Source organism: Amblyomma americanum, chromosome 3, assembly GCF_052857255.1.
Source record: "Amblyomma americanum isolate KBUSLIRL-KWMA chromosome 3, ASM5285725v1, whole genome shotgun sequence".
NCBI lineage: Eukaryota > Metazoa > Arthropoda > Arachnida > Ixodida > Ixodidae > Amblyomma > Amblyomma americanum.
The window spans coordinates 214,342,572-214,369,850 of NC_135499.1; the positions used below are offsets into that span (position 1 = coordinate 214,342,572).

General features: G+C 49.4%; 1 protein-coding gene across 2 annotated transcripts in view; it reads right to left on the minus strand.

The window, feature by feature from the left end:
- LOC144126050 (choline/ethanolamine transporter flvcr2a-like) overlaps window positions 1-27,279 on the minus strand; it is a 70,849-nt gene that overhangs the window by 39,271 nt on the left and 4,299 nt on the right. The window contains exon 1 of one of the 2 annotated variants that reach the window (XM_077659954.1): window positions 658-729. The exons of the other annotated variant lie outside the window; for it this stretch is intronic. The gene's annotated coding sequence lies outside the window, so the exon portion shown is untranslated. Of the gene's footprint in view, window positions 1-657; window positions 730-27,279 lie in introns of those variants that run through there. 2 annotated transcript variants of the gene reach the window in all.

Sequence of the window (27,279 nt, forward strand, 5' to 3'; positions counted from 1 at the left end):
GTACTTATGCACAGTGCTAACAAGCCCAGAATCTACTGTGCCTTTATTATTGTAAGAGCTAAAGTGCCAGTTTAGAAATCGCAGTGTCCACAGTTTCGCAGGCGGGAGAAACAGCACATTCTACACTGGCGATTTCCGAAATGCTCGATAAATACAAAGCTGAGGTGTGCTAAAATTCAGTCAGCCGAAGCAGTGGACAAAACAGCATTTGCGGCGAGGGGTTTCTCAAAAGTTAATTTATCTGAAAATTTCGTTCATGTAGAGTTCACGTGAGAGATATTTCACAACATATCAATTAATCACGCTACTGTAAGCATACGGGCAGCGGACAGTCACGCCAGTCAAACCTCTTAGTGCAGAACAGGGACATTTCATTTTTTTTACTTTGTTCGTTTTACGTGTGTGTGTGTTCACATAATCTGCACTACGGGTACTGCGGCACACGGCATATGGAAGGCTCCGGATTTACTTCGAATATCCGGGGTTCTTTACCGTGCACTAAACTACACGAGCATTTCTGCATTCAACCTCCAGGGTTCTGGCAAGATTCAACTGATACTGAACCAGCACAGTCGAGCTCACTGAAGCAACGCCACAGCCACGGAGCCTTTAAAGCAGCGGCAGCCCCGAGATATAACCACGCTCGCGCACACTCACCCCGTAATGAAGTGACGCAAGAACGACGTACACTTGCCGCCTTCTGTACCCGTCCACACGTGGGCAGAGAGCCGACGCGAGAGGGTCAAGAGGCGCGTGTTCTCGGGCCGGCCATATCTCCACCACCGCTATCACGAAGAGGCGGCGGCACGATAGCGCACGGCGCCATTCAGGCCCTGACAACGGTCCCGCACGACAACGATGCCGCGGAAACATGCCATAGCTCGCGCGAGCCACGCAATCACGACAGTGTGCACTGTGGCGCGCGCAGTGAGGATATCTTTGCTTTCCCATGCCCCGACCGCGTCCCCGTGGGTCAGTGAGGCACCGCTGACTAATTCAAAATATCGGGTCGAACAACCGCGGCCCAAGAGTTCGCGTGGACGCCTCTAAACCGCGCTACACGGGTAGAGTGTATTGCGTGTCGAGGAAACACGAGAAAGACATTATGCAAAAATTAATAAATAAAATCAATCAGGTGGCTCTCCCGGCTATGGTGAGGCTTTCCCCCTTGATGGTGAGGCTCTCCCCGTTGATGCTGAGGCTCTCCGAGTTTATGCTGAGGCTCCCCCGCTGATGCTGAGGCTCTTCAAGTTGATGGTGAGGCTCTTCCCGTTGATAATGAGGCTATCATCGTTGTTGCTGTGGCTCTCATCGTTGCTTCTCAGGCTCCCCACGTTAATGGTGAGACTTTCCGTTGATGGTGAGGCTCTCCCAGTTGATGATGAGGCACTCCCCGCTGATGATTAGGCTCTCCCCGTTGATGGTGAGGCTCTCCCCGATGATGCTGAGGCTCTCCCCGTTGATGCTAAGGCTCTCCCATTTGATGGTGAGGCTCTACCAGTCGATCGGGAGGCCCTCCAGTCTCTCGCCTCATCGGAAAGCTTCCCAGTTTACTGGCAAGATCTCACAGTTAATATCACAGCTGGGAGGCTCTCCAACTTGCTGAGGCTCTCCCAGCATAACTATAAGGAGCGTTCAAGTCCAACACAGCAGAACGCTTTAGCGTACACCGTTACCGTATTCCGCTACCGTTACGGTCTGGTGCTGGCTGCACACGTATATGAGGAGCATGCGCAAGTTTTTCCGGCGCGTTAGCAATACCGATAGCGCGGAAACGATGAGCAAAAACAAGCCACTACACCCCGCCCTAGCTCCTTCTGTCTTACTCCAGTCCACTATACTGTCTCCTTGAAACTGCAACAAGCGAGAACAGCACCGGCGAAGCCGCGGCTACAGATCTAGCAAGCAGCCGAGCCGCATCGACGGTCACGAAGAGCCATGCAGATTACGCACCCGTGCGGCTGCTAATTAATGCAGTCGAAATTAGATAACTCAAGCTCAAAGTGGACCGGAAATTTGCTCAAAGTATGCACACAGTTTTGCAATAAGGGGAGCCGCGACATGGCAAATAAAGTTGACGGGAACCAAACTGGAAGTTCGAAATACGCGCATTCGAATAGACGACATTCCACTGCTTAATGTGCACCTTAGACTTTTTGCCCTCTCCCGCGGCGGACAAAGGAGAGGGATAGCTGTGCCACATACCGCTCACAAAAGCGACCCCGGTCGCGGATCCGCCTGCAACACGCGATCTCATCGGTCGCCAATTTAAAGGAGGAGGTTTCGGCTGGGGACATTCTGCGCCGACAACGGACGCCGCAAACAGTGGGGAAAGTCTTTCGCAACATACATTCATCGCTGCAAAACGGAACGCACGCTCAGTGAGCCATAAAAATGGCCGCCTCACTGTCATGGTTAGTCACAGTGATGCAGACTGGAACAGAGAGGAAGAAAGAATTTACGGGCGATCCCTGATGCGGAGAAAATGTTATAGCATGCTGCTCTCACCCGCCAATCTGTTCGAGTTCTGATTCTATTCCAATTCTGGGTTCGTTGCCTTTCGTTCCGCAGTCTATTCAATTTCTGAATCTATTCCAGCTGCCACTACGCAACAACGCAAAATGTGTCACATTCATAGATTGCGGCGAGTGCACACTATATACCGGCGCAGCGGTTAAATGATGCTGTACTGCTCTGGAACGCGGCTGCTTCAAACACAGCCATCGGTGGGGCTTGTGAAACCCGGGTTGCCCCTCTAGCTAGATCAGTGCGAGAAGGCATAGCTCTCGCAAGCCTCACTTCTGCACAGATATTTATTTGGGAGGCTGCACATTTTTCAGCACGTAGACCTGCCGTTTTCCGAGTCACTTTAGCGCGAAAGCGATACTCCGATGCGTAAACCCCAAGCAAGATCTTCCGGTGTTTGTGAGTTTGTACCAAATGAAATAAATAAATATAAATAAATCAAATAAATATCTCCGACTGGGAATCGAACCCGCGTCGGCGCGAATAGATTAGCTTCGCTGGCCACTGCGCGAGAGCACTATGGGCTATGGCTTCGGGCTATGTGGCAGTAGTGAGAGAGATGTGCGTTGCATGCGTTCGTGGACAACGTTGTGGCAGAAACACGGCACTATACTATGTAGAACAATACGCGTCAGCGTTGACAACATTGCTGCACAAACGCAGCAGTGCAGCACAGACCGCCGAAGTATGTTGGGTAAATTGACGAAGGCTATGAAAATCTCAAGACCCGCATGACTAGCTCCCAGAGTCAGTGGACAACCTCAAACGCGCTTTCAGGTGCGTGAGAGTGATGTCGACCTCAAAAAAACTGTGCTTTCGCACAATATTTTGTGCTTAGCAGTGCTAAACCGCCAGCCACTTTTTTTTCTTTTTAACCGCCTTCTTTTTTGCTGAACGTTATTCTTCCGGCATCTCCCAACTCTCCCCTACAAGTGGAGAGGGGCAGAGGGAGAGGAGGACGGTTGGCAGGTGGAGAGAGGCAAATCCCCCTAAGCACCATATGGCAGGTGGAGGTGGTGGTGGAAACTTTTCTTGCCAACGATAATGTAAATGGTGGGAGCGAAGCCCCCTACATGGCACTTGGATGCTCCCTCACTGTGAGGAGGAACCCCTACAAAGCGAAGGATAGCCCTTAGAAAGAAACCCTTCTCAAAGCGCTGGAGATGAGCCGGCGCTGGTCTTGAGGAGAAGTTTCGGTCATAAGTCTCTCCCAATAAGACTCCGCCATGGTCGGTGATGGGGGATGAGGGAAGGTGGGGCATGTGAACAGGGTGTGTAGAAAGTCTCCTGGTTTTCCGCAAAGTTTGTATAACGAGGGGAATTGGTCTGGGTATCGGGCATGTAGTAGTATGGGGTATGGAGCAGTACGAGTTTGTAGTCGCCAGTGTGCGGCCTGCGCTACGGTGAGGGATGGAGCTGGGGGTGCGTACGTACTCACTTCGTTGTTCCCGGTAGTACGAGAGAATATCACGGAAGGAAAGCAGGCGCTCCTCAGCCCGTACAAGGGGCTCGACTCCCGCCCGGAATGTGAGACCTCGGGCTATATAAGGAATGAGCCTATTGTTGCCAGGGAGGCCGGCATCTGCTGGCGTCCCTACTACATTACGCTTCTGGCGCGGAGCTGCCAGAAGCGTAGTAAACGAGCAGCAGTGCGGGATATGTAGCCATTGGCATAGTTGAGAATGGCAGATTTAGAGTCAGAGATAATTTTTGTGGCAGATGTAGAAATGAGATCAAGCGCGATGGCTGCCTCTTCTGCCTCTGTGGTAGAATTGGTGATGATTGAGCTAGAGGTCAGAAGCTTTCCTTGATTGTCGGCTACTGCCAGGGCTATACGGAAGTCTGACGTGTACTCCGCTGCGTCCACGTAGACCACCTCATGGTCATCGCCATACTGTTTGTGGAGGGCCCGAGCCCTTGCTACTCTGCAGCCCCTGTCCCGCTCAGGATGCATGTTCTTGGGTACGGGGGGTACGTTGAGGTTAGAGCGGAGGATAGGAGAAAGGGGGACCCCCTCGGTAGGGGGTGTAGTTGGGGTGAGGTTTAATTGGGATAATAAAGCGCGGCCAGCCTCTGAGTTGGATAGGCGGGATATTTATGCCGTAAAGGTAGCTTCTGTGAGTTCCTCAAAAGTGTTGTGGACACCGAGTTTGTAGAATCGGTCGTTGGATGTGCTGGGGGGAAGACTTAGAGTCGTTTTCGTGCAACTTCGCAGGAGCGCATTTACCCGGTCTCTCTCCTTCTGTTTGAGAGGTAGGTATGGAAGGGCATATGTGCGGCTTATGAAGTAAGCCTGGGTGAGGCGAGTCGTGTGTCACTCGCGGAGGCCAGCCCGGCGGTTCGCTATGCGGCGAATCAAGTCGGGATGTCTATAGGCCGTGTGTTTGGAGTGTCTTTGTGACTTCTCCGTGCTCGCCATGGGAGTAAATAACCAGCTCAAGCACGCGGATTTTGTCTACTAGTGGGATGGGGTGAGGTATACCTAGGGTGAGGGAGATGGGTGGATTGACTGAATCGTGTTGTTTATAAGCACTAAAGATACTCTTGAAAACGAAGCGAACCAATGAAAATATCCAACATAGGATCTACTGGGTACCAGGACACGCCGGAATCAAAGGCAATCTGAAGGCAGACAAGCTAGCTCGCGAGCTCACTACCCGAGATGGTGCGTCAAATGCCTCGGACGGCCCGGGGATGACGGTGGAGCTCACGTACGCAGCTATCCTCAACCTCATTAAAGGCAGAAGGCGCAAATACCCCCAGCCACACCCTCAGCTAACACAATACGAGGCGACATGCTGGAGAAGACTCCAAACAGGGACCTTCTACAACCTTCATGTCCTACATAAGATGTATCCAGAGCAGTATAGGGATACACGTCCGTGGTGCGGGCCAACACCCACGTTATATCATATCACATGGGAGTGTACACACAATGTAGCGTTCCGAAATAATAAAGACCCAAATGCGGAGCAGTGGGAGGACCGGCTAACCAGCAGCCAGCTTAAGGTCCAAAGGGACCTAGTGAGCCACGCATGCCGGATGGCCAGGGACAGTGGTGCCTTAGACTAGGGGCGCCAACCACGCTCAGCCTGGAAGACATCGGCAGTCTCCGGGCACGCAACCAAACCTCTCAATTGGAACAATAAAGTTTACTCTCTCTCTCTCTTGGGTCGGTAGAGAAAGAGCTCAGATTTTGAAGGGGATCAGGTCAGGCCACGCTCCCGTACATATGTGCCGATGGTGGTTAGGGCCAATTGTAGGTGTTCTATTTCGGCATCACTGCCGCGGTTTGCCCAGACAGTGATGTCGTCGGCGTAGAGGCTAAAATGAATGTTAGGGATTTGAGCTAGCTGTCGAGGTAGGTGAAGGAGTGCTATGTTGAAGAGAATAGGGAACAGGACGGCTCCCTGGGGCGTACCTCGCCCTCCCAGCGTGACACCTGTGAGGCGGTGGTCGCCGAAAGTAAGCGTGGCTGTGCGGTGGCTGAGGAAGTCTCGGATGTAGTTGTACATCCTCTTGCCAACTCCCAGGGTCGCAAGGTTTTGGAGAATAGCTGAGTGTGCAACGTTACCAAAGGCCTTATAGTGAGATCCACCCCTAGAATAGCTTTGGTGTCGGAGGTTTGCGAGTCGAGAATGTGGTGTTTTAGCTGTAGGAAAACGTCCTGTGTGGAAAGCCCTGGACAAAATCCAGGTGGAGGGCTCACTCAGACGCCGACGGACAGTTTTCGCCTTTACGGCCCTCCTAATGTTAACGCACTAAAACGCTCAGGCGAAAAAGAATTGTTTCAGGCTCCGTTAACGCTTGATCTCTTACTGCTTCTTCACCCCGCACCGTGCACAGCGTGGAAGTGTTAAGCGTTATTTGTTGACTGCCGCTTTCTGAAGTGCATCGTTTTCTTTCCTTGCTGCTTTTGTAGCGATGCCTACATTACGGTAGCATTTTGAGCCTTCAGCGTGGCGGCGCCGCCACCCTGTCACGTGGTTGGTCACGTGGTGTGGAGCAGCTGCCGGCGGCGCGGCGCCGTGGCTGATCACGTGGTTCGTGACGTGATTGGTCACGTGACCAGCCACGTGGTGGAGAGCAGCTGCGCCGGCGAAACCGAGCTGCCACAGCTATGCGCATGCGCCGTGTCAAGTGGGACGAAGATGAAGAAGGAACGCCCAGCTAAACGGAGTGGCGAAAGACTGACTTTGCAATTCAACTGAGCAAGTTCCACTCGGCCAGCTGTAGCCATCGCGTCACTCCAGGTTTAACCAGAGCTAAACTAACGCCAATTGTTTTTCTATTTCTTTTCAGTGTGCGCAAAGGCAATCTTTTTTTTTCAATGCTCAGGTAGTAAATCGCCACGGCTGAGCGAATCCTGCATGAGCTCGCACGAATGTTTTTCTTTTTCTTAAGACGTGGAATTCAGTGGTGCTCTATGTGTCGCGGCAGTATACCACTATGTCTAAAATGAACCTGCTAGCTTACCAGACAAAAACTTCCGAGCCACGTGGCGCTCATGCGCGGCCTGCTTTTTGCAAATGCCCAAACTGAACATGTCCAAAGGGGCGCGGATTAAACTGGCTCCAAAAAAAAACGACAAACGCCGGCGCCGCCTCGGATCGCGTCACTTGCGTAGAAGCGCCCACCGCCTTTAAATAAGAACACAGAACGCCTTGATATAAATCGCAAGCGCTTATAGCACAAGTTTTGCAATACTCATTGTTGCACCACACTGAAATAAACGACAAGTGCAGACTCAGCCGAGATGACGCGACAGGAAAGACAGGTCAGCTGTCACGTAGCCGTCACCTCCTCAATGGGAACTGCCAGTGACTAGGTTACAGTGCCAGCAAGACGCGAACCAAACTAGCTTGTCCATCATATAGAGTAGACGAGCGTGTTGTCGGGTAAGTTGGCTTTGCATGATATAAAAGAAGTGGGCGCAAAACTTGGACAAGGACCGAGAAGAAACACAAACGACTGACAAGCGCTTGTCAGTCGTCGTTTGTGTTTCTTCTCGGTCCTCGTCCAAGTTTTGCGCCCACTTCTTTTATATCATAGTGGACGCTCCTAGAAAACGGGCTCAGATCTGAAAAAAGGCACTAAGACTTTTTTCTTTTTCAGAACACTTCAAACGTGTTAAGAAATACCCTTCAAGTGAGATGTTAAGCTCACAAAGAATTTAAAATAGCCCGTAATGAGACACTTGACCAAACTCACTGATTCCATTTCGCCGAAAGCGACAGCGTTGATTGCACAAGTCCGCAATGAAATTCTGTGCACTTATGAATCATCCTTCCATCGAAAGTCAGGCCAGCCAGATCAGACAGTCGAGCCCAGATTAGCGCAACTAGCAACAGAGGTTTATTTAAAAAAACAACAGTACAAAAAGTCAGACGAATGCGATTCATGCGGTAAAGTATGCGTTAGCATTAGTGCTCCCTCCTGACGGAGATGGGTGGCTTGATCCAAGTTCACCAATCACCACGTGACACGTCCGTACCCCCTCTCTACTGAGACTCGATCCAATCCAGCAGTCACAGTGTGCCACGCCGTAGCCCCTCGCCACTCCTTCCGCCACTTGACTCTGCTTGCTTGGCGAACGCGGTTTCCCTTTCGCCACCCGTCGCCTCCTCTCCCTTATTGCTCTCTTTCCCCTTGCTCTCTTTCCACTTTGCCTCCTTTTCCCTGATGCTTCACACGCAGGACTATGGCGGACGATTTTTTCTCCTAATGGGGGTCCTGATGCTCACGTATCAAAAGTAAGAAAGAGATCCTGCATGCCGAGGCAATTACATTCTAATATCTTAATTAAGCACCCGAGCTGTGCTCATCGAAAATAAAAGGGACAGGAAGAGGACAGGGAGAAGTATGAGCGATAGCGAGAAAGGACAGGGGATAGTATACACTATATACAAGCCACGAAAAGTAAACTGTTTGTGCCTCTTCAAAATTAGTGCAAATATCTTGGTTTGGGCAACGTGACGTAATGCACACAAAAAAATTACGGGACAACTCTGCAAGAACAGATGGATTTACCCTCGACGACTACTTTGATGCTTTTACTCTAAGCCGAGGCTTCACACACGCGAGAGGATATTTATAGAGGGCGCAGGTGGGCTGTGGTGGGTCGAGAGTGGAGGTGGGTGGGGCTGTGGTTGGTGCTTTTGAAGGGTGGAGGCTCCTCGCTTGGGATCGAGGTTTCACTTCAACAGACATAAGATTTCCAGAGAAGGAGAAAATGGATGGAGGGGGGGGGGGGGGGGGGCAGTAGCACTTCTTTCGCAGTATCTACGAACACGATTCAGCACAAAATTGACTTCCATCGCCATATCAGAAAATTTGCCAAAGAACACGTAGAAATGTCGGGGGCTTAGCGCGTCTCTATCATCAAGCTCATTGTGAAATATTAAGACAGATGCGGCGGTGAAAGGTCATAGGACTCTTTGCTGCCGAAACGCCCAATTAACACTCACTTTTTGCCAGCCTGCCATTTGGTAAGACAGCAAGAAAGAGGAGAGGCAGTACGTTCCCGTGACCAGACTCTTAATTGCTAAGCATACAAAGTATACTCGGCTTTTTACTCACCATGGGACTCGACAACCAACTCTGAGATGGCCTGTCGAGTAGCCAGTCTGTGTTAGACGGGATCCGTCCCTATGCCCTCTGTCTGTCTTCATCATCAGCCATTAACTCTTTCTCTTCCCCAAATTCCAGTGCACAGCAGCAGACTCGGACTAACGTCTCTGCCCTGCCTGTCGTAAAGTGCTCTCTCTATTCAGCATTGCTACCCAACAGCTCAATTCAGATCAGCGCACATGAATTCGTCTATCTCTCAATGCCGGCGTTGCCGACCTGTACTGCAACCTTATTCCTATGCAGCCGGCCCGATGTATGAAAATAATCGAAACTCTGCATCCTCGCAGCACATCGTGCACGAATTCCTGCATCTCGTCCCCGCCAACGTTCCAGTAGGGATCCGAGACGCGCCCCACGTAATACGAGTTTGACCGGAGAGCCGCCCACGCGGTCGGACAAGCGAGCAAAGAGTGAGGAGGGTGGGAGAAGAGAGAGAGAGATCTGCTCCGGGGTGTCAGGTGTCTCGATACGTCATTCATCGAGCGGCCCAGACGGAGGAACTGGAAGCAAGCGCAGAGGTCGCCACAGCCGATCCGCCGCGAGAGGACATCCTCATCACCAGACGGCGGCAGCCGGGGGAGAGGAGGAGGAGAGAAGAGGCGTGAACTCAGCACCCTCGATAGATAGGGGGAACACAGTTGAAAGCACGTGCGTAGAAAACTCGAATATGGCAGAACAAGAACAGGTGACTCCGCAGATACTATGCCATATCTAAAAACTGACATTCTTTTTTATACATCACGATCGACGGGGTGCTAACACATGCACTCCCACTCTTACATATTCTGTGCGCTTCTATCAATTCGCGTGCGATCGTGTCTTTACTTTTGCAGATTACACTTGTTTCCAGAAGTTTTGCTCCACATGCCTTCTTTCTTCCTTCTTCTTTCCAGCAATCCTTAAAGTGAATCGGTAGATTTGACCCGGTCCCATTCTTTAATGACAGACTGTGTTCTCTCAAACGGTCATTAATACATCGCCCCGTTTGGCCGATGTAAGTTTTACCACACGTCAGTGGGATGCTATACACAACTCCAACCGCACAATCTACAAAAGGATTAGCATGTTTCGTTTGGCAAACTTTATTCTTGTCCTTATCCGGGTTAGTCATTCGGCACAATGCGGCGAGTTTCCTGGGAGCAGAAAAAACCACTGGCACCTTCTACTTGGAAGCAACACCCTTAAGATTATGTGCAACTTTATGCGAATACGGGATCACAACTGGCCTAATTTTCTGTTCTGAGGTTCCACTTTCGTCACTTTTTTCTTTTCGTACTTTCTTCACCTTTTTTAGTAAAGCTTCGCTGACTGAGCTCAAGACCGAAGGTGGAAAGCCCGCCTGTTTTAGCTTCTGAATCTGGGCGTAAAAGCTTTCCTGCGCTTTGTGGCAACACGACTTCTTTAGAGAGGATTCCAGGCACATCATGGCGACGGCGCGCTTTACCGTTTTCGAATGCGTAGAGCCGTACGGCAACAGTTCCTTGCGGGCACGGGGGCAATACTTGCAGCATGCGCTTTCGTCAGTAATGGTGATGTCAATATCTAAAAACTGCAAGCTATTTCCCTTCGGGAGCTCATAGGTAAAATATAAGCATCCAGCGTGATTTTTAAATTCAGCTAAAACTTCTTCCACGACCCGCTGGTAGGACAAAGATGATTGTTTCCTTAATACAATTAAAAAGTCGTCAACGTACCTAAAACTCTTCAAAACACTGCCGTCAACAAAAGCACCTGCCAAGGCTTTGTCAATACCCGCAAGAAAAATGCTCGCCGCATTGTGCCGAATGACTAACCCGGATAAGGACAAGAATAAAGTTTGCCAAACGAAACATGCTAATCCTTTTGTAGATTGTGCGGTTGGAGTTGTGTATAGCATCCCACTGACGTGTGGTAAAACTTACATCGGCCAAACGGGGCGATGTATTAATGACCGTTTGAGAGAACACAGTCTGTCATTAAAGAATGGGACCGGGTCAAATCTACCGATTCACTGTAAGGATTGCTGGAAAGAAGAAGAAGGAAGAAAGAAGGCATTTGGAGCAAAACTTCTGGAAACAAGTGTAATCTGCAAAAGTAAAGACACGATCGCACGCGAATTGATAGAAGGGCACAGAATATGTAAGAGTGGGAGTGCATGTGTTAGCACCCCGTCGATCGTGATGTATAAAAAAGAATGTCAGTTTTTAGATATGGCATAGTATCTGCGGAGTCACCTGTTCTTGTTGTGCCATATTCGAGTTTTCTACGCAAGTGCTTTCAACTGTGTTCCCCCCATCTGTCTTTTACCCCCCCCCCCCCCCCCCCCCCCCCCTGTGGTTGATATATACGCGGCGGTTTATGAAGACAGTAAAGTGTTGCAAGTTAGCGCCTGTCCTGTCGGTTTCTTCCTTCTTTGTGTCGTGTTGTTGCGCTTTTATTCTTGCTAGCTATGAACCAACATGCCCCGGAGAGTGTTTTACTAAAGGATAAGCGAATTGACAAACTCACTTATCCTTTACTGGCTGCTGCGCTGATTTAATAATTTCGTTTTCACTGTCCGTCGAGGCGCACATGTGCACGGGTGACAGCGCCACAGATTCATTACTGGTTAGCTGAAATTCTGTAATTAGCAGTTTATTTGCTGACTGTAATGCTTGAGTTATAATTCCTTTTGGAAAGCTAATGGCAACGGATTTTAAAGATGAGCTTATCTTGTGAAACCTTGTGGGCAATCTTTTTCTCCAAAGAGCAGTGTTTTGAACGACTTCTACAGGGGCAAGGGTGCTACGATATATTAAACCGCGAACACTTATTGCATGTGTAATATGAGGGTGAATGAAGCTATAATAGAGGGTAAGAAGGGTTTTGATAGAAACAGGTAGCGTAGTTTGCAAATAAGTAGAAGTTTCTGGTATACCTTTAAAGTTATTTCTTTAATATGTTTGTGCCACTGACGTTTGCTGTCTAATTAAACTCCTAAAAATGTTTTGTGGTTAACACTTTGTAGCCTTGAGTACCAAACCAAATTCTTGCATTTCTGTCTATAGGGGTGCATGCCTTTCTGCAAAAACAATATAATTACTTATCTGTAGGTTGGCTAATAGATGGCTGCGTTTGTGATTCAGACGTAATAATCCTATTTTTCTAGATACCTTCAGAGGCGAGCTCAGCGCGCAGCAAGTCGCCACAAGAAATTCCTCTCACAAAAAAAATATCAAGAAAAGATGCGCGAAATGAGAGAGCCGCACATATCGACGAATAAGGCAAATACTGCTTCAGTCTCCTGTTCGCCAGCGGATGAAATTTCTGAGCGCGCATCGCGTAACGAACGACCATCCAAAGCCTCGGCCGCCCACACCTGTGACGTCACGCAACCAGAGCGCTCTCCCTGTTTCATCGTGCACCGCGAATTGCTCGACCTGCACCAAACACGCACGTAGTTAATGCAATACGACCGACTCATACGCGTTGCTTGAGAACGCGGAAATTGTTTACTAAGTATGGCTTCGTCTAAAGCGCCTTGCAGTTGTTTTTCATCTCGCGTTTAATGACCATGCTGCACAGCGAAAGCGCCTTATAGTTATTTTTATATTTCTCGTGTTTACCGACCATGCTGCGCGCTGCAGCCATATGCACTTGCGCTATCACGCGAGTAACGATGCAAGGCCGGGCGTTGGTGTGCGAGTTTGAACGCGACTTGCGTCAACGGGATTTCGACTCTGAGCGCACAACTTGCACCCACGCGGAAAACGCAGCATCGCAATGCCACGTTTCGACACGCACTCGCCTAAGCGCAGCTGGCTTTGCGCTCTACAGAAAATGCCACAAGAACGAGCGTATGTGTTTGCACGTCTGGAGTGCACAGCAGCAGGTGGCGCGATGATGTCGGTAGCCAATTAAAAGTTTATTTCTCCGCACTTCCGCGCTCCAAGCCGCGGCGTATCATTGTGAGCTGTTGCTGAAATACACTCGGCGGTGTAAATGTAGGCCAACACAAAAAAAAAAAGTGTAAAGGCCAAGAAATAATTGGTTTTTATAATTGTTTTTTTTGGGGGGGGGGGGAAGGAAATGGCGCAGTATCTGTCTCATATATCTTTGGACACCTGAACCGCGCCGTAAGGGAAGAGATAGAGGGAGTGAAAGAAGAAAGGAAGAATATGTGCCGTAGTGGAGGGCTCCGGAATAATTTCGACCACCTGAGGATCTTTAACGTGCACTGACATCGCACAGAACACAGGCGCCTTAGCGTTTTTCCTCCATAAAAACGCAGCCGCCGCGGTCGGGTTCGAACCCGGGAACTCCGGATCAGTAGTCGAGCGCCCTAACCACTGAGCCACCGCGGCGGGGCAGGCGAATTACAGAAACACGCGCGATATAATCTAAAGCTTTCACGGCAGCATGGACAGTTACGTAAAGATGCTGTGACATTTTAAAGTCGTGTCGAGTTAGGCGCCTACATTTGCCACAATGGGCTCGGCACACGCTCTGATCAATTACGAAAAAATTGACAACTGGCTTTTAGCGAAAGGAAATGGTGCAGTACCTGTCTCACATACCGGCGGACAACTGAACCGCGCCGTAAGGGAAGGGATAAAGGAGGGAGTGAAAGACAAAAGGAAGAAAGAGGTGCCGTAGTGGAGGGCTCCGGAATAATTTCGACCGCCTGGGGATCTTTAACGTGCACTGGCATCGCACAGCACACGGGTGCCTTAGCGTTTCGCCTCCATCGAAACGCAGCCGCCGCGGTCGCGTTCGAACCCGGGTACTCCGGATCAGTATCCGAGCGCCCCAACCACTGAGCCGCCGCGGCGGGTATCAATTAAGACCGTTTTCAGATTCAGCAACCACAGAAACGCTGTGCCAGCTGCGGAGCAGCGTCCACGCTACGTCACCGTACAGCAAGGGCAATAAATTTACGAAAGAGGATAATTGGCGTTGAACATTAATTCCTATTCTAAAATGTAACTGCAACGTATCACATATAATTACAACAAATAAAAACCGCGATCATAAAGAGTAAAGAGGTTGGTAGTCGTGGTTCGACTAGTGAAATCGCAGTTTTTCTGTATCCGTAGTACGGTGCTTTTAGTCAGAACTTGGCGCGTTACGAAAAAAGCACGCGGTAGCAAAGATTCCTGAGCACAGACAGACAGACAGGCAAAAAGTATGGTGGAGCTGCCATAAAAAAAAAACGTAAACCAATAAGCTCCTGCCTGAGACAGACAGACAGAAAAACTTTATTCAGCAAGTGAGTTTTAGACCCAGCTGGGTCCCTGGGCCACTGCGCGGTCCCGCACTGCATCAAGTAGATCATGCCGGGACATGACGTCGGCAGCCCGAGTCACCGCAGCAAGCTGCGATGTCGGGTCTGCAGACATAAGCAGGACCTCCCAGTCCGCCCAGCTCGAGATGGCGTGCTGTCCCCGCGGGGGAGGGTCAGCAGGGCAGCCGAAAAGGATATGGGAGAGTGTGGCGTGGAGGTCACCGCATGGGAGCATGCAGGGGATGTGCCGCAATAGTGGGATAAAAGCTGAGGGGATGACAGAGAGCGGGTCTGGAGGCGTCTGAAGAGGATCTGTTGGGAGTGCATAAGAGAGGGGTGGGGAGGAGGGTAAGTCCGACGGTCCAAACGGGGTATTTGTGTGAGCTCCGCAAAGGTGTGCGCCCGCTCCCTCGAGAATCTGGATCGAGACTGTCCTGAGCCCGGCAAATCAGACCTCGGGCCAATTTATCGGCAGCCTCGTTTCCAGGGTTCCCAGAGTGAGCCGGCACCCACTGAAGCTCTACCCTGAGCGGTAAATTTTGGGTAGGGGTGTTCAACAATTGCCAGGCAGGGGCGTGAATCCTGCCCCTGGCAAAGTTGGACAGTGCCGTTTTGGAGTCGCTGAAGATGTATTGGGCGTCCGAATGTGCAAGGGCTAGGGCGATGGCGCTCTCCTCTGCCTCCTCAGGCGTAGAGCCCGAGGGAAGACGGTGAGTTAGGGGTGAGGTAGGGTTGGATTGTAGGCAACTGCTACCGCTTCATGCGCTGTACACGCGGCATCTACCCAAACGGCATCGTGGGCTTGCCCATAATACTTATGGAGGGCATTAGCGCGAGCTACGCGGCGAGGGATGTGATATTGGGGATGGACGTTTCGAGGAAGGGGTTTCACAACGAGAGGTGTATGGATGTGTCGAGGGATGGCTATAAGGGTTGACTGGTTAGCGGGTATGTTGATGCGAAGGGAGGAGAGTATATGGCGGCCAGAGGCGCTCGTGGCAAGTCTAAAGTACTGTGTCTGAAGGTGCGCGTCAACTAGTTCCTGAATGGTGTTATGCGTGCCTAGTGCAAGAAGTTTGGCTGTGCTAGTGCTACGAGGTAGGTTTAGGGCTGCCCTAGTCGCAAGGCGGATCATTGCGTTCACGCGTTCGGTTTCCGTGCGGTTCAATTTGAGATATGGGGTTGCGTATAGAATGCGGCTAAGCGTAAATGCGTGCACTACTTCCATGTTGTCCGCTTCGTCTAAACCCTTGTTAAGGGAGGAGACTCGTCGTAGAAGGTGCAACACGGATTGCGTGGAGGCCTTGAGCCTTTTAAGGGTATGTTCATTTCGTCCAGAACCCTGCAAGTGGAGGCCAAGGATGCGGAGGGCGGGTGTGATGGGGATAGGGGATCCTTTTAAATTGATTTGGATGGGCAAGTTAGCGCTAGATTTTGGCCTAATTAGGAAGAGCGCGGACTTAGATGTGGAACATTCGAGCCCGATGGATGACGCGTGAGAGGAGATGGTGTCTGCTGCTAACTGAAGAGTTTCCTCAATTTCCCCGTCAGAGACATGAGTGGTCCATGTGGTAATATCATCAGCGTACAGGGTATGCTTTAGGTGTGGGATTAGAGCCAGTTTGTGAGCTAGGGGGATGAGAGCAACGTTAAAGAAAAGGGGAGAAAGGACCGCCCCTTGAGCGGTTCCGAGCTCTCCGAGTGTATAAGGGGATGTGGTAATCTGATCTATGTGCAGGGAGGCAGTGCGGCCCTAGAGAAACGCGCGAGCGTAACTGTAGGTTTTAGGGCCTACCTGTAGAGCCTTGCAGTTCCCGTAAGATGGCATCGTGTCGAATTCTGTCAAATGCCTTGGTGAGGTCAACTGCCAGGATAGCTTTAGTGTGGTGGGGGATGGTATCATCAAGCACGTCATGCGCAATTTGAAGTAGGGCGTCCTGCGCAGATAGATGCGCACGAAATCCGAGCATACTGTGGGGGTAAAGGTGGTTGTCTTCCATGTACGTTGTTAGCCGAGCAAGAATTATGTGCTCGAAGACCTTGCCTAGACAGGATGTAAGAGAAATGGGGCGGATGTTGTCTAGGGTGATAGGCTTGTGGGGTTTTGGAATAAAAACAATTTTTCCATGCTTCCACGAGGCAGGGAGAGTACCTGCCTCCCAACATCCGTTAAAGTAGTTGACTAAGTCAGAGATGGAAGCATCGTCAAGATTTCTGATAGCTGCATTGGTAATTTGATCACCTCCGGGAGCGGTATTCCGTAATTTCAATAGGGCGGCGCGAAATTCTGATTCTGCAATAAGGGCGTCAAGCTCGGGCTGGGGTGGGCCTGCATAATCAGGATACTCACGCAACTGTTCCCGAGCGTCGGGTGCCACCGAAACCTCCGTCAACGGCGAAGGGGTGCGTCCTTTATTACTGCTAACATTCACAGCGCAAGACGAACACGGACACGAGGGGGGACACCACAAAGCGCCGACTTCAACAAAAGTTTATTGCTGTGCGAGCGACTATATATGGTGTACAGCGGACATGCGCAGCAACGAAAAGGTACAATCATTCATGAGCATCTGGTAGCGGCGCCACATCGCAAGCGAACACATCATTTTCTGCACACGACAAAAAAAGGAAAAACAAAAAGCTAAAAAACCTAAAAAGCAGTACGCGCACAAGAACGTCGAAGCCATAATACTCATTCCGAAATTCGCAAGATATGACGCTCCTTATCACTTAACAGCAATGATGGAGTGCTGACACAGTGATCCCTTTTTCTGCAATCTCTGCAGCCTCAGCAATCTCCCTGGCTGTTTTGCTTATGTACTTGTGAAGGATGGTGGTTCCTCCCAAAGAAGGACCACGTTCCTTGCACTGTTGGCAATCACGGCAGTGTATGCCGAGATGACGAGATGCCCCGATGAAGCTGTTGTTATGTTCCATGAGCCTCTCGTTGAGGCACCTGCCTGTTTGGCCAATGTAGGCTCGTCCGCAGGGCAATGGAATCGAGTACACCACGTTTCTCGCGCACTTCACAAATGGCTGCCTGTGCCTAACAGCGCAGGAGTTGCTGACAGAGACGGCGGAATTCACCTTTTTGCATAGTTTAGAGAGTTTCTCAGGTGCGGAAAAGACCACATGAACTCCTGCTCTTTTTCCTATTTTTTTGAGCTGGTGGGCGATGGTGTGCATGTACGGCAATACCGTCATATTCTTTCTCCAATCTCTGTCAGCTCCGTCCTGGTTACGAACCACTTCCCTGCTCTCTTTGAGCAAGCTCTCTGCAACCGCTAACAAGAGTGTGCTTGGATAGCCAGAGCTGTTCAACCTGGTCACCTGGTTAAGGAACGCAGACTCTAGTCTATGCTCGCACGATTTCTCGAGAGCACTGCAAAAGCATGACTTAACAATCGCACGTTTCACTAGTTTTGAGTGGGCTGAACCAAAAGGAAGAACAGGTTTGTTTCCTCGCGGTTCATAAGCCCAGCACACATGGTTAGCAGAAAAATAAATACCCAAGTCAAGAAATCTGATGAATCTGTTCACAGCCAGTTCATGCGTCAAGATTAGTGGTTGAAGGCATTCAGAAAACAAAGACAGAACACTAAACAAGTTTGCCTGATTGGACATATCTTCTGTGCCGGTGAAAACGAGAAAATCATCCACATATCTGAAGATGCCAACAACACCGGACCCTTCACTTCTACGCTTCAATTCTCGGTCCCGCTCCGCTAGAAAAATGTCGCTCAAAACCGGAGCAACGCAGGAGCCAATGCATATTCCGTTTTTTTGAGTGACGATGGTGCCTTCCCAAACTGCGAATGTTGGGAAGGCACCATCGTCACTCAAAAAAACGGAATATGCATTGGCTCCTGCGTTGCTCCGGTTTTGAGCGACATTTTTCTAGCGGAGCGGGACCGAGAATTGAAGCATAGAAGTGAAGGGTCCAGTGTTGTTGGCATCTTCAGATATGTGGATGATTTTCTCGTTTTCACCGGCACAGAAGATATGTCCAATCAGGCAAACTTGTTTAGTGTTCTGTCTTTGTTTTCTGAATGCCTTCAACCACTAATCTTGACGCATGAACTGGCTGTGAACAGATTCATCAGATTTCTTGACTTGGGTATTTATTTTTCTGCTAACCATGTGTGCTGGGCTTATGAACCGCGAGGAAACAAACCTGTTCTTCCTTTTGGTTCAGCCCACTCAAAACTAGTGAAACGTGCGATTGTTAAGTCATGCTTTTGCAGTGCTCTCGAGAAATCGTGCGAGCATAGACTAGAGTCTGCGTTCCTTAACCAGGTGACCAGGTTGAACAGCTCTGGCTATCCAAGCACACTCTTGTTAGCGGTTGCAGAGAGCTTGCTCAAAGAGAGCAGGGAAGTGGTTCGTAACCAGGACGGAGCTGACAGAGATTGGAGAAAGAATATGACGGTATTGCCGTACATGCACACCATCGCCCACCAGCTCAAAAAAATAGGAAAAAGAGCAGGAGTTCATGTGGTCTTTTCCGCACCTGAGAAACTCTCTAAACTATGCAAAAAGGTGAATTCCGCCGTCTCTGTCAGCAACTCCTGCGCTGTTAGGCACAGGCAGCCATTTGTGAAGTGCGCGAGAAACGTGGTGTACTCGATTCCATTGCCCTGCGGACGAGCCTACATTGGCCAAACAGGCAGGTGCCTCAACGAGAGGCTCATGGAACATAACAACAGCTTCATCGGGGCATCTCGTCATCTCGGCATACACTGCCGTGATTGCCAACAGTGCAAGGAACGTGGTCCTTCTTTGGGAGGAACCACCATCCTTCACAAGTACATAAGCAAAACAGCCAGGGAGATTGCTGAGGCTGCAGAGATTGCAGAAAAAGGGATCACTGTGTCAGCACTCCATCATTGCTGTTAAGTGATAAGGAGCGTCATATCTTGCGAATTTCGGAATGAGTATTATGGCTTCGACGTTCTTGTGCGCGTACTGCTTTTTAGGTTTTTTAGCTTTTTGTTTTTCCTTTTTTTGTCGTGTGCAGAAAATGATGTGTTCGCTTGCGATGTGGCGCCGCTACCAGATGCTCATGAATGATTGTACCTTTTCGTTGCTGCGCATGTCCGCTGTACACCATATATAGTCGCTCGCACAGCAATAAACTTTTGTTGAAGTCGGCGCTTTGTGGTGTCCCCCCTCGCGTCCGTGTTCGTCTTGCGCTGTGAATGTTAGCATGAAGTACCAACTCGCCCAGCAGCTGATTTTAAGCAAGTCCTTTATTAAACGCAACCAGCACCTGCCGCACTCAAATGCCACAAACGGCTCCTCTCGGACAACTCCAGAAAGGGCGTTCGCCGCAAGGCTCATCAGTTCCAGGCAGCCTCCCGTCGCCGAGCCCTCCCGAGCCGGAAAGGCGGCGCTCGGCCCGTACAGTACATACTATAAGCCGCCGGCCAACACCTGCGGCGTGTGTGACTCTTTCCGCGCTAGCCAGAACGGAAATTGCGCTCGGTTCGTTGCGGTGCTGTCATTGTGAGACAGGCGCGCCTAGCCAGGCTCTCTATTCTTTCCGCAGACACACGGTCTTTGACCGGCATATGGCCACACGCCACAGCTGGGAGCGAACGTTCAAGGAATTTTAGGGGACAAAATAAAAAGAAAGAAGAACTGTGGCGTGGATTTTTTTTTTTTGTCTACAAGCGTGATGTTTGTAGCACGCACCGCCTTTCTTAAATGTACGCAAGCCAACCCACAAGGTTCGCACGCTACGGAGTGAAGAGAGCTGCCTATTACGCGCCGAGCATGGCGCGTGACCAAGATACACTCTCAATCTCCAGAGCTCCGAGCCATAGGGAAATATACCTAAGAACCGACCGATACACGGCCGAAGCTTCTCCGCCCACCGTGGGGTGCGCGAAAAGTGTCTGTTACTGCTGCTATTTGAAAATAAGCCGCCTAGTGCATGTTTCAGCATCTACCTCACTCCACCTCGTAAGCGGAAGGTTCAACCGCAGTGCCCTCGGGTTTCCAATGGGCGCAAGCTTTCCTTCGGCTTGAAGCTCGACTTTCTCGGGGGCCGAAATGCTTAGCGACAGGCTCCTTGACCTAACCGTCCATTTAAAAATGGGCCCCAACAGCTCGGAAGCGAGAAAGGCAAGCTAAGTAACGGCTCTCTCCCGAAAGGGACACTACGCCCACCCAGCTGGTTGCAGAAAGGGGAACAGAAGAAGTGGAAGCACTTCGGACATCAGCATATGAGGCCAAAGCAGTCAGAACCGCTCATCCCGAGAAATTTCAACGCTCCTCTATATACACTAGGTCCCAATTCCGACGTGACCGGGGTTCAAGCCCGTAACGAAACATACCGAACAACAGGACAACGCGAGAATAGAGAACAAGGCCCGCGGCAGACACACGGCCGCTGAGCACACGGCTACATAAACAGCACCGAATCATGAGAAGAAACAGCCAGCGCCCCACATACAACCGACGCTCTCGCCCAAGACACGTACGGGCTTGATGCAAAGGTCCCAAGCCACACAAGTTCACTATTACGCTGTATCTATATATAGGTGCTAATTAACGGCAACCCTGAAGCTTCGAAGCTTCGGGGAGCTGACGACAGCTGACCAGTCAGCACAACAGGCAAAGCGACGTTTTTAAGGGCAATGAATAAATAAAAAAATTAAATGCACATATATGCCTGCCCCGAGCGACCACATAAGATTCACTTTTATCCCGGTGACATGCCATGTTTGCTTATTAAGCCACTAGCACCTTCTACATGCGGCACCGTGTGATGTTTTTTACACTGTGCCTTGCGAATCCCGTAGCGTAGAGAGAGTCAATCTATAGGACAGCTTTCCGTTTACTTTTGGTTCTACACATGTGCGTCACTCGCCACAGAGTAAGCATGTTATGGCTACTCTGATTGTCACTGGCGATGTAGTGACTAGGACGATGCTGTTTATGATTGTGGGGGAAGTAGTGATTCATAGTGGGGGTGCGGCGATAACGCTTTCATTTTTCCTTTTGAAGAAGCCATGCGCACGTCGGGCCACAAAGCCGCGCGGATGTGACTTGCGCCGCGTACAGTACGCGTCCAGTTTCGACGGGCGCGAATGCGCCCCTTGCTTTCCTGTCCTTATTTTCACGTCCAGCTTATGTATTGCTCGGTAGCAGTAGGGGATGCCTTCGCCCGTGTTGCCCCTCTCTCTACGCCTCACAAGCGATTCAAAAAAAAAAAACGATAACTTTCCTCATCAACAAAGACCACGCGCATGCAACTCCCACAGTAAGCACGAAACAAACGCGAAAATATTCGAGAGGGAAACTATCGAAGGTTAATTTACCGGGCATTTATTGGAGCTCTCATTCACTCGGGGAGGCGGATGTGGCTGCATGTGAAAAGCTGTTGGACTAGCTGTTTAAGGCAGGTGTAAAATCAGGGTGTGATACAGTACCATCTATTCTTTGCCTGCTTAGTGTCCAATGCTTCGATAAGGTTTTTAAAATATTGCCACGATGAGAAGAGATAATCTCATTAAAAAATGGCAATACGAGCTTTGATTTGATTTGATTTATGGGTGTTTAACGTCCCAAAGCGACTCAGGCTATGAGGGACGCCGTAGTGAAGGGCTCCGGAAATTTCGACCACCTGCGGTTCTTTAACATGCACTGACATTACACAGTACACGGGCCTCTAGAATTTCGCCTCCATCGAAATTCGACCGCTGCGGCCGGGATCGAACCCGCGTCTTTCGGGCCAGCAGCAGAGCGCCATAACCACTCGGCCCCAATACGAGCTTTCAATATGTGTCATATCACCGGCTGAGCCAAAAAGATAGGCCTTGAAATTTTAGTCCTTGAACGACGTCAGCGTGACATATTATCAAAACTTTTTTTGATGAATTAGGCATCTCTACGAACCTGAAGCGAGCACTAATGATTTGTAGAATTTCTTTGCGGCGTTTCATAAGACACAGATCGAGCGGTTTATTTCGAAGCATAATACAAAATCCAGGACGAGAAATCCATGGATCAAAAGAAAAACCATTCGTACAAAACCAAAAATTAAAAGAAAGCGAAAACCATGTTCGTAAAATTCCAACACAGATGGCATAACTTACATTCGCCGCTTGAGATATGATTTGAAACGCATAGTTAGGAATTCAAACGGGCCGATTTTGCAACGTGACACTGAAGAAGTTCCTTTCCGAAGCTTCGACTAAATTCTCACGGTATGTAAGTAAATCGAACACGCAGGCACTTTCCGAATACTGAAATTAATACCAGAAAAAAACTTAGCCACCTGATATTTTCTTTTCATTTCTTCTTACCGAAGACGACGGTGCATTACCAAAGCATTTACGACTCCTTCCGCACTATTTCAGATATTAAGATAATCGAAGAAAATGTCTAAACAGTTTGCTTAAAATTAACACGAAAAAAAAAAGAAACAAGACTGGAGGAGACACTTAAGCTCCGCCCTAAGGATATGACGCGATCCCGTAAATGGGTTAATCCCCATACATGCAGAACTGGTCATTCTCTACTTTACACTCATAGACCAATGGGAGCCCCCATACCACGGCTTACGCAGTGGTGCATCGGTTAAGCGACACCGCCACTGTCCTGCGATGGCAGGTGCTGCCATATGTGGAGCTTGTGAGACCCAGGTTGCTCTTCTCGAGTAACCTCTCCCAATCAATCATTAATTTACCTGCCACGGTGGGCAGTTTGCTCAAAATTTTGTGGGCATGTTGTGATGACGTCAGAAATTCACGTGACCTAGATGGCCCACCTGCCACCTAGGGGTCGGGTGGCCGCGTGGCCCACCATATCCCGGCCTACGCTTTGCTCACAACGGCGATGACGACGGCAACGCCGGATTATCTGCAGAACCGGTGTCTGTCGCGTTAAAACAACCGGACTGCACTGCTAGTGGATTTCTAGTGAAGCATGCTGCGTGGGTTGCTAAGTGTGTTACAGATTCTTTCATTCGCCAGTTACACACGGTTCCTATTTTGTGCTGAGTAAAATCTGGCCTGAACAATAAAAATTCATAGTACCATTTCATAAAATAGGCAATACTTCACATGCGGGAGGTGCGGGGTTCGATCCCCACACCTAACCAGCACACACCGGTTTTCGTTGGGTACAAGCTTTCCCGTGGTCTGGTGCTCGGTTTCTCCAGGGTGAAAATGGATGGAGAATGGGTCTTTGAACCCACCTTATGCAAAGAAAAATGCCCTGCGTCATGGCCCTCTTTGGTGAAAGCTCCCTTTGAGCCATTAAAATCCACCACAACCAACATCATCACCATACCATTTCCGAAATAGGCAATAAAAAGTCGATTTCTGCCACGGGTGCTTGCTTTAAGCTACATGAACATATCAAATGTACACTATTGTTGCTGATTCGCACATCTTGCGCATCAATGTAACATGACTTTTGTTCTCCGATTACACAGTCAACTGAATTGGTACGAGATATTTCACAAACGATAAAATACTATGTACCTCATTTATCTAAACTTCGTTGAATCTTTTGATAAAGTTTGCCACGCTAAACATTTAATTAAAAAAATATGAGACAATCACATATCTTCTGCAAAGATCCTTCGAAAGCTAGCAGTTGGATTTACCTTCGATGACAACTTCGACTATGCTTTCACCCTAATGAATGATTTTCCTCTTACGCTGCGTCTCTTCAATTTCGCCGTCGCGTTTTCGTTCTGCTCCTGCATGGGCTTTTAACGGGTGGAGGTCTTGTAGAAGGGGAGGGTAGGCGGGACGGGTGATGCATCGAGGTGGGTTGGTGGGCAGCCCCATAGCTAAGGGGGGAGGGGGTAAGAGAGGTGGGTGATGCTTGTGAAGGGTGGAGGCTTCCCTCTCCCTGCCTACATACAGGCAAACAGACGCCGGAATTTTCGCATTGTGACACAGGCACTGCTTTCGTAATAAAATTATTACAGTGTTTAAAATCATAACCTTGGCAAATGGGTTGCCTCGCACGTAGACTGCCATAGAAACAGACTTGCGCAGAACTATAGCTTATTACCGGCATTATCCGAAGTACCACAGGGCAGCGTTGCGAGACCGTGTTTACTTCCTATTTTCATTAATGAATTGGCAAGCATCGTTTCTATTCCAACAAGACTATAAGCCGAAGACTCCGCCGGTTACGATAAGTTATAATCTCTCAGTGACCAAATAAAGCTACTAGCCTAGAAGATCCTATTAAATAGTGTGCGAATGGCAAATATTAATCCATCCCCCAAACTCGGTGTGTGCATGTCTGCCGCTAGAAAAAAAAAACATCCAACTTTCTTAACAAATACAGGGTTTTTTTTTTTTAACCGTTTACAGATAAAAAAAAAAGGCGTATCGTGAATGCCGCCTTCCCGGAAGGTATATTTGGTTCGGCGGACACAAGATAAGGAAATAGCGGTCGAAGTTAATTAATTAGCCAAACTTCGTCAATTATTTTTTTTAACTCTTCACTTTACGCTGCATATTGCAATCGCAATTTCGGAAACTGTAATGATTCGAAGCAAACACAATTCGCACCATGTTCCTAAGTGCAACAGGTATTGCGATATTCGCGATTGAATTTTGCAGCCTTTTCACATCCGATTCGGGAACTGAACGCTCGGAGTGCGCCGGAAATCCCGCCCACGGTGCTACGCAAGATTGACGAAATGATGACGACAACCGACGGCCCCAAGCATATAGCTGCGACTGCGGCAGGCAGGCACTCCTTCCTTCCGTGAGCAGCACGCGCTCTTTCTTCGTCATTGGCATTGAACTTAGAGGCACGTTTCCTGCCATCAGCGGCTTAGAAAAAGCAACACGGCGATAACGTGCAGAAATCTTGCAGAAATCTTGCACGTTATCACCATGCCTATGCGCTCTTCCCGAGTGCCTGCCTGCCGCAGTCGCAGCTATATCCTTGGGGCCGTCGGTTGTCGTCATCATGCTCATGCTGTGTCGCGCTTTGTGGTGATGATTTTTTTTTTTTATGGCGCAAGGGCATCTATGGCCAAAGAGCGCCATGCCACAAGGTATTTGCAAATTCTCAAGGTGGGGTCGAAGACCCATTTCCCAAGCATTTAACCCTAAATAAGCCGAGCACCACACCAGGGGAAAGCTTGTACCCATTGTATCACCGGTGGGTACCCGGCGGCACTGGGGATCGAACCCCGCACCTCCCGCGTGCGAGGCGGATGCCCAACCACTTTGCTACCGCTGCGGTGTGTCGCGCTTTGTGTCTGCGCGTTGTCCTATACGTAGTCACGTGGTGGATTAAAACCACATTATAGAGCGGTGGTTTACATCCTTTCAATGAGGGTTGGATGCTGCAGCTCGACGAAACGCTTTCAGACTGCTCACTAATAAGTTAAATAGACAACGCGACTATTAGCTACAGATTTCTAGTACCGACACTGCGATGTGTGCTCCACCGCTCAAAACAATTAACGACTACCAAAAACTACCTAGTTCTCCCCTTTCCCCGACATTTTATCTCAAGGTGTCTACATTGTAGTGTTTTCACGTTTCACCACGCCCTATCTTGTAATGGTCACCTGGGCCTCGTCAAGCTGCCTTGAGCAGCTTTTAGCCCAGGTGCTCCAACCAGTGAATATCTGGTGAATAAAAACGATTTGATTTGATTTTTCTTCTTTTTTTGTAATTTCAAAACGCAGTTTCAGACAGCCACTGTTGTAAGTGATTCCAGTTCACGATGAATGCCGGTCACGAAAAGTGCGAAGTCCAGCGTGAGGGTTTCCGGCGATTTAACGGACGACCGTCGCCTTTATGCCATTCAGTTTTCGCCGGCAGAAGATAAAAAGCTATCAAATGTTGTACGCCGCGATATATCGATTAGCGATATGATATATCGATTAGCGATATCAGCCTGCCTCCTCAAATACATACCACTGACTCTGGCTTTATAATAGCGGTTCCGATTTCGTAACATCAGGCACGATGAGTGCCAACTTCGACCAAGATTACCTCCAAGCTCGTGCCAGACACAAGAATCTCACGAAATGAGGCAACCTTTGCTAGCGACTGCTTTCAAATCTGTGATTAAAAAAAAATCACCAGACGTTTACTTTTTCGGAATAGCGAATTTCAGAGACAGCTTAGGTGGAGATAAATGCTGATGCCCGTCAGGGTGTTTAGTAACTGGGTTTGCGGTGTCTGTTGCCTTTATGCCGCTTCACTCGCATCAGCACGATGAGTAGGCTCCATACAACTCAAGAACGCAGCGTCGAATCCCCCTCAAAAAAGGCTCTCCAGACAATGGCCTCGGCCGATTTTCATGACGTCGCGATTACTACCCTAGCATGACCTCGGAGGTGGCTGGCGATGCCTCAGTGAAATTTGATTAACCGCGCGACATCCTGACAATCGGTCGAGGCCATTGGCTGGACGGCCTTTTTTGAGGGGGATTGCCGCTGCGTTCTTGAGTTATATCCGACTACAGTGAAAAACCTTTGCTGACGGTGCTAGGGTAGCCGGGAGCATGTAAGCATTCATGGGATGCGGGAGTGAGGCCGACGCGGACAACGCCAGTGAAGACGCCGTGGCTTCTCCAAAGGTGCACCTCATACTCAGCTGCCGCCGTAAAAGAAACGCGCTCACGGAAAGAGTCATAGCTTGTTTGCCTTCATATGTCGAGGTTCAGCGTCGCGACTTCACTACTTGGTTAAACAACAAGGGCATCGGACACAGTGGTGGAACTGACAACAAGCCTCTTATAGGAGCTTTTGTATAGCATACATTAAAATCTGTAGCAGCAATTTCCGGTTTTGTAGTAGGAAGAATGGAGTTTTGTAGCAGAAAAAGAAATAGCATTTCGTAGCCAAATTTTTGCCTCTTGCAGCACATTAAGAGAGTTGT